Raw genomic sequence first — 6,109 nt, forward strand, 5'->3', positions numbered from 1 at the left:
TGCCGGCTGAAGAAGTCATGGTACCACAGATACTTGAACTAAACAAGGGAGAAGAGTTAGACTTCACCATAAACAGCGCACATGTGAACTATAACAGAGGACAATAAACTGGCATAGAAAGAGGGAAATGAGGAATAAGAAGGGAGTGCAATTGTGGTGGGTGGGTGGATTGTGGGGTGACAGGGTTCAAATTGGAATGTAAAACAGACTTAATTCTGAAAACATGGAAAACAGGGTGAATGCAACAAAGGTGAGGTAGTAATTTGAGGCAGACCACCACCGGACTAATGATCTTGGAGATGGGAAATGGTTTGATAAACTTGGGGCCCAGTTTACATGAGGGGAGATGGAGTGGGATGTCCTGGGAGGATGACCAAACCATCTGCCCGCACATTTAAGCTGGGGGCTTAGAACGGTGTCAGTCCGCTGACCTCTAAACATGAGCACCAGTCCATAACAAGGCTTCTCTGGCGGCTTTACAGGTACGTCGGCACCTCTGCAAAAATGCAACGATGGACGGAACCTGAGCAATGGGCTCTTCAGCCGGGAGCAGAAGGGGCAGGTAGCCGATTCTGTACTGGAAGGGTGATAACCCCGTAGATGCAGACGGCAATGAGTTATGAGCATACTCAACCCAAACCAAATTCTCGCTCCAAGAAGAAGGGTTATGGGAGGCCATACACAACAGGGTCTTCTACAGTTCCTGGTTCGCTCGCTCCACCCGCCCATTTGTCTGGGGATGAAACCCAGAATACAAACTAACTGTTGCTACCAGCTGCTGACAGAACTCTGCCCCAAAAATGAGACACAAACTGGGGGTCTCTGACAGAAACCACGCCATGAATAAGGAAGACGTGATTAATGACCGCTACTGCTGTCTCCTTCGCTGAAGGTAATTTTTGGAGGGGAATGAAATGAGCTGTCTTCGACAACTGGTCCACTACAGTCAAAATGACTGTGTTGCCATGGGAGGAAGGGGAGACCAGTTACAAAATCCATGGCAATGTGTGACCAGGGTCTCGAAGGCACCAACAGTGTTTGGAGGAGCCCGACTGGGGGGTTACAGGAAGTCTTATTGGTCACACAAATACGGCAGGCGGCAACAAATTGGTGAACGTCCTGTGCAAGTGATGGCCACCAGAAACGCTGTCTAATGAGTGTTTGGGTACGAGAAGCTTCTGGATGGCAGGCGACATTAGACGAATGGCCCCACTGAAAGACATGCATTCGAACTAATAATGGAACAAACAGTTTGCCCAATGGGCAAGCAGCAGGAAACTCTTTAGCCTCCACTTCCCAGGATACAATGCCAAACACTCGAGGAGCAGGGAGGATGGTATCCGCTGGGGTGGTGGAGGTCTCGATTTCGAAACATCGAGATAGAGAGTCGGGCTTGATGTTCTTGGGGCCCTGACGATACGAGAGGGTGAAATGAAAACAAGTGAAAAATAAGGCCCAGCGAGCCTGCATAGAGTTTAGATGTTTAGTGCTACAAATGTACTCTAGGTTCTTGTGATCAGCCCAACCATGAAATGTATTCCTGAACCGTTATGTGGGGGTCAGCCGGTGCGTAAATAATGCACATAGATGCATCTTTCTATCCGAGGGACAGTGCTGAGAAAGGATCGCTCTAACACTGACCTCGTACGCATCCACCTCCACAACGAACTGACTAGCAGAGTCAGGGGTAATTAAAATTGCTGTGACGGAGAACTGCTTCTTAAGTTTAGAAATTGCAGCTTCAGCCCACAGGGACCAACTAAATTCAGTGTGTGTGTGGAAGTGAGATCCGTCAGCTGAGCAGCGAGTTGACTATAGTTGTGAAAAAACCTCCGGTAAAAATTGCCGAACCCCAGAACCTCTGCAATGCCTTGCGAAAATCTCGGGTTGGCCACTCGGAGACGGCTTTAACCTTAGACGATGAAAGCGTACTTCACCGCCTTGACAAACAGCTTGTTCTCTAACAGCCAGTGAAGCACCTTCCTGATGTGCCACACATGGTCCTGCATATTCTGGGAGAAGAACAGAATATATTTTTAAGATAAACAGAGACAAAACGATCGACCATGTCTCTAAGCACATCATTCACAAACCCTTGGAAGACGGCGGGGGCGCTGACATTTCCTAATCCGAAATGCATAACCAAATATTCAATGTGCCCCCTATGCGTTTTAAATAATGTCTTCCACTCATCCCCCTTCCTGATACGAACCATTCTACTCAAAGGCTGAAAACCTCATGAGTTACGTGACCTAAATGTATATCATACATACATCTATGTCATCAGCAGGCGCTCCATAACCAAAAGCTCATGTCATCTAAATCATTATGGTCCCTTTTCTCTTCCACGTTCACTGGGAATGCGAGAGAGCAGATAGGACATAGTTTAGGTTGTTTAGGACGTCTACTTTGTGAATGACATGAGTAATATTTCCAACAATTATTTACAGACCTTTAATTGACTATATCACAATTCCAGTGGGTCAGAAGTTAATTGTGCCTTTAAGTAGCTTGAAAAATTCCACAAAATGATGCCAAGCCTTTAGACAGTTAGCTTCTGAATTGGTGTACTGAATTGGAGGTGTACCTGTGGATGTATTTAAGGCCTGCTTTCAAACTCTTTGCTTGACATCATGGGAAAATCAAAAGAAAACAGCCAAATCAAAATCACATCAAATCACTATATTGTGACTCAACCATATACACAAGTGCAACAGTGGGTGAAAGTCTTGGTTGCAGTTCCGAGCAACAAAGCGTTCATGACAGTGATGAGACATCAGATTTACACAACACAATTTACAAATAATAATACACAATATACAGTATACAATACACAGAATATAGAATACACAGTATACAATAAAAATAGTGCATATAAAATATACAGTAAGGTTGTATTGTGCTGTATTGACATTCAGGCTGTTGGTTGATAGTCAGTTGCCAGTGTGTTATTAAAAGAGAATATAATTATGACAGTCCAGTGTGAGATAATAAGATTAATAAAGTGCAGTGCTGATGTATATTGATCGATGGCCAGGAGGGAGGGAAGCTCACCTCCGATGATGTGTCTGGCATTTCGCACCACCATTTGCAGGGCTTTGCGGTTGAGGGCAGTTGCTGTTGCCATACCAGGCAGTGATGCATCCAGTCAAGATGCTCTCTACAGTCAAGACCTCAAAAAAATAAAAAATAAATAAAATAAACTTAGAACTGTGGACCTCCACAAGCCTGGGTCATCCTTTTGAACAATTTCCAAATGTCTGAAAGTACCACGTTCATCTGTACAAACAATAGTACGCAAGTATAAACACCATGGGTCCACGCAGCCATCATACCGATCAGGAAGGAGACACATTATGTCTCCTAGAGATTAACCTAGTTTGGTGTGAAAAGTGCAAATCGATCCTAGAACAACAGCAAAGGACGTTGTGATGATGCAGGATGAAACAGGTTGACAAGTATCTATATCCACAGTAAAACAAGTCCTATATTGACATAATCTGAAAGACTACTCGGCAAGGAAAAAGACTCCAAAACTACAATAAAAAGCAAGACTACAGTTTGCAAGTGCACAGGAGGAAAAAGATCTTACTTTTTTGAGAAAAAAATATGTCTTAAAGAACAAAAATGTAACTGTTTGGCCATAATGTCTACCGTTATGTTTGGAGGAAAAAGGGTGAGAATTGCAAGCTGAAGAACACCATCCCAAACTTGAAACATGAGGGTGGCAACATAATGCTGTGGGGGTGCTTTTCTGCAGGACTGGTGCACTTCACAAAATAGATGACATCATGAGGAAGAAAAATTATGTTGATATATTGAAGCAATATCTCAAGACATCAGTCAGGAAGTTAAAGCTTGGTCGCAAATGGGTCTTCCAAATGGGCAAAAAGTTGTGGCAAAATAAAACAGGACAACAAAATAAAAAAAGGACAACAAAGCCAAGGTATTGGAGTGGTCATCACAAAGCCCTGACCTCAATCCGTTAGAAAATTGTAGGCAGAACTGAAAACGCCTGTGAGCAAGGAGTCCTACAAGTCTGTCTCAGTTATACCAGTTCTGTCTGGAGGAATGGGATGAATTTCCAGCAACTTATTGTGAGAGGCTTGTGGAAGGCTACCCAAAATGTTTGACCCAATTTTTAAAGGCAATGCTACGAAATACTAACAAAGTATATGTAAACTTCTGACCCACTGGGTATGCGATGAAAGAAATAAAAGCTGAAATAAATAATTCTCTCTACTATTATTCTGACATTTTACATTCTTAAAATAAAGTAGTGATCCTAACCGACCTAAAACAGGGTACGCTTTCTAAGATTAAATGGCAGGAATTGTGAAAAACTGAGTTTGAATGTATTTGGCTAAGGTGTATGTAAACTTCTGACTTCAACTGAAGATAGATTGAAAGAAGATTTTAGATTTTAGATTTTAGTCCACTTGATGGTGGCAAGTACTAGATTTTTTCCTCTATTAGCTTCCATCACAAAATGCCAATCTGAAATGTAGGTGGCGCTCTAATGCATTTTAGCCCTTACAGATGTGCTCGTTCATAGATATTCAGTCTAATTTTCAGTTCACCCACCGCCCCCATTGTTCCACTGAATATCTCAACCTGTGAGTGGACTAGAAGCTCAATCTAGATGTCATTAGAAAATCATTCCCTTTGCGATTTACACATTTTCTCATCAATATTATACTTAAAGTATACAACTGAATAGTATATAATACGATAACATATATTTCTGATGTTTTGTTTTCCTGCTGGATCGCATATTTTGTTCTGGACATTGGATGATTCACACAATCAAGTTCACAGACAGGTAAAAACATTTTAGAAAGGTAAAAGCAGATATAAAGTAAGTTTTTAGCTATTTGTGGCATACTGCACTAGTGATCGGCGCATAAAAGAGACATTAGTATTTGATGTCTTATAAATATCATAGTTCACTTTTATTATTTTGAAAAACTTTCAAACTGTGGTATTCGGGCTACAAAATATTCCACATTCATGAGAACGAGAGCTTTCATGTGATGTATGATTTGTCTATTTATGTGCTATTTGAAAGACCTTTATATGCATATTAATATTTCTACCACATGACAAATCCTTTCAGGCCTCATTTTGTTATTTTATATATCATAAATACCACATAACACATATGCCTGACTTATGTATTCGGATACTTGAACATTTTCAGCATAAACATTTTGTGCAACATATTACCCCCTTTTGGACCCACAGGTGGAAGTTTGATACAATTTACGAATATATTTTTGTTTTGTACTTACATTTAAAGTACTTCTACCTCCTGTTTTTACATCTTGCAAAAAGAATGTTTACCACTCATTTTGACATTAATTTGCATTTTACAGGTAGTTTTATTATTTGTGGTATTTTATTCTCAGTTGAATACTGAGAAACAAGCATATCAACCTTTTTTTTTTGCTCATGTTATTTACTTAAATTTGTTCTATCATTTTTTATATTTTTTTTACTGTAAGAATTAAAACATTTATGAGCACTATTTGGAGTTCTTTAGATGCTACACTGATAAAAGCCTCTGGAGAACCTCCAGGCAGTCTTTAAAGTAGTCTCAAATATCCTGTTTATGTTATCAAGGCACTTCAATGTACTCTATATTTCAGGTGCTTACACTTATGATGGGTTTACTGAAGGAATCTTTGACTGTCTTTATACTTCTGCAAGAACTCATATTCTCAGAGAGCTGCAAGGGTGCCTGGAGGTTCTCCAGAGGTTTTCACCAGTGTGGCATCTGAAGAACCACAAATGGTGCCTCGAGAATTTGTAAATTTTTTCAGTGAACTAAAATCAAAAACACATTTGTTACATTTGTAAGGTTTACTTGCAAGATTTTGTTACATTACTCTTTTAGGATTTAGTGCACAAACAAATTCTTTCTATAAAACAAGGACTTTTTTCTCCAAAAAAGTATTTCTGAACTATGTACTGTCTTTTTGTACAGTTTATGAGCAACTCATCTGCAAAGCATCTGAAAGGGCCACACATACAGAACAAATCATATGAAAGTAGTGCTAAACTTCTCATGACAAGCAAAGCCAAAGCATTCTGCAAGTTGATTTTGCAT

Source organism: Xyrauchen texanus, chromosome 14 (genome assembly GCF_025860055.1).
Source record: "Xyrauchen texanus isolate HMW12.3.18 chromosome 14, RBS_HiC_50CHRs, whole genome shotgun sequence".
NCBI classification, from domain to species: Eukaryota; Metazoa; Chordata; class Actinopteri; order Cypriniformes; family Catostomidae; genus Xyrauchen; species Xyrauchen texanus.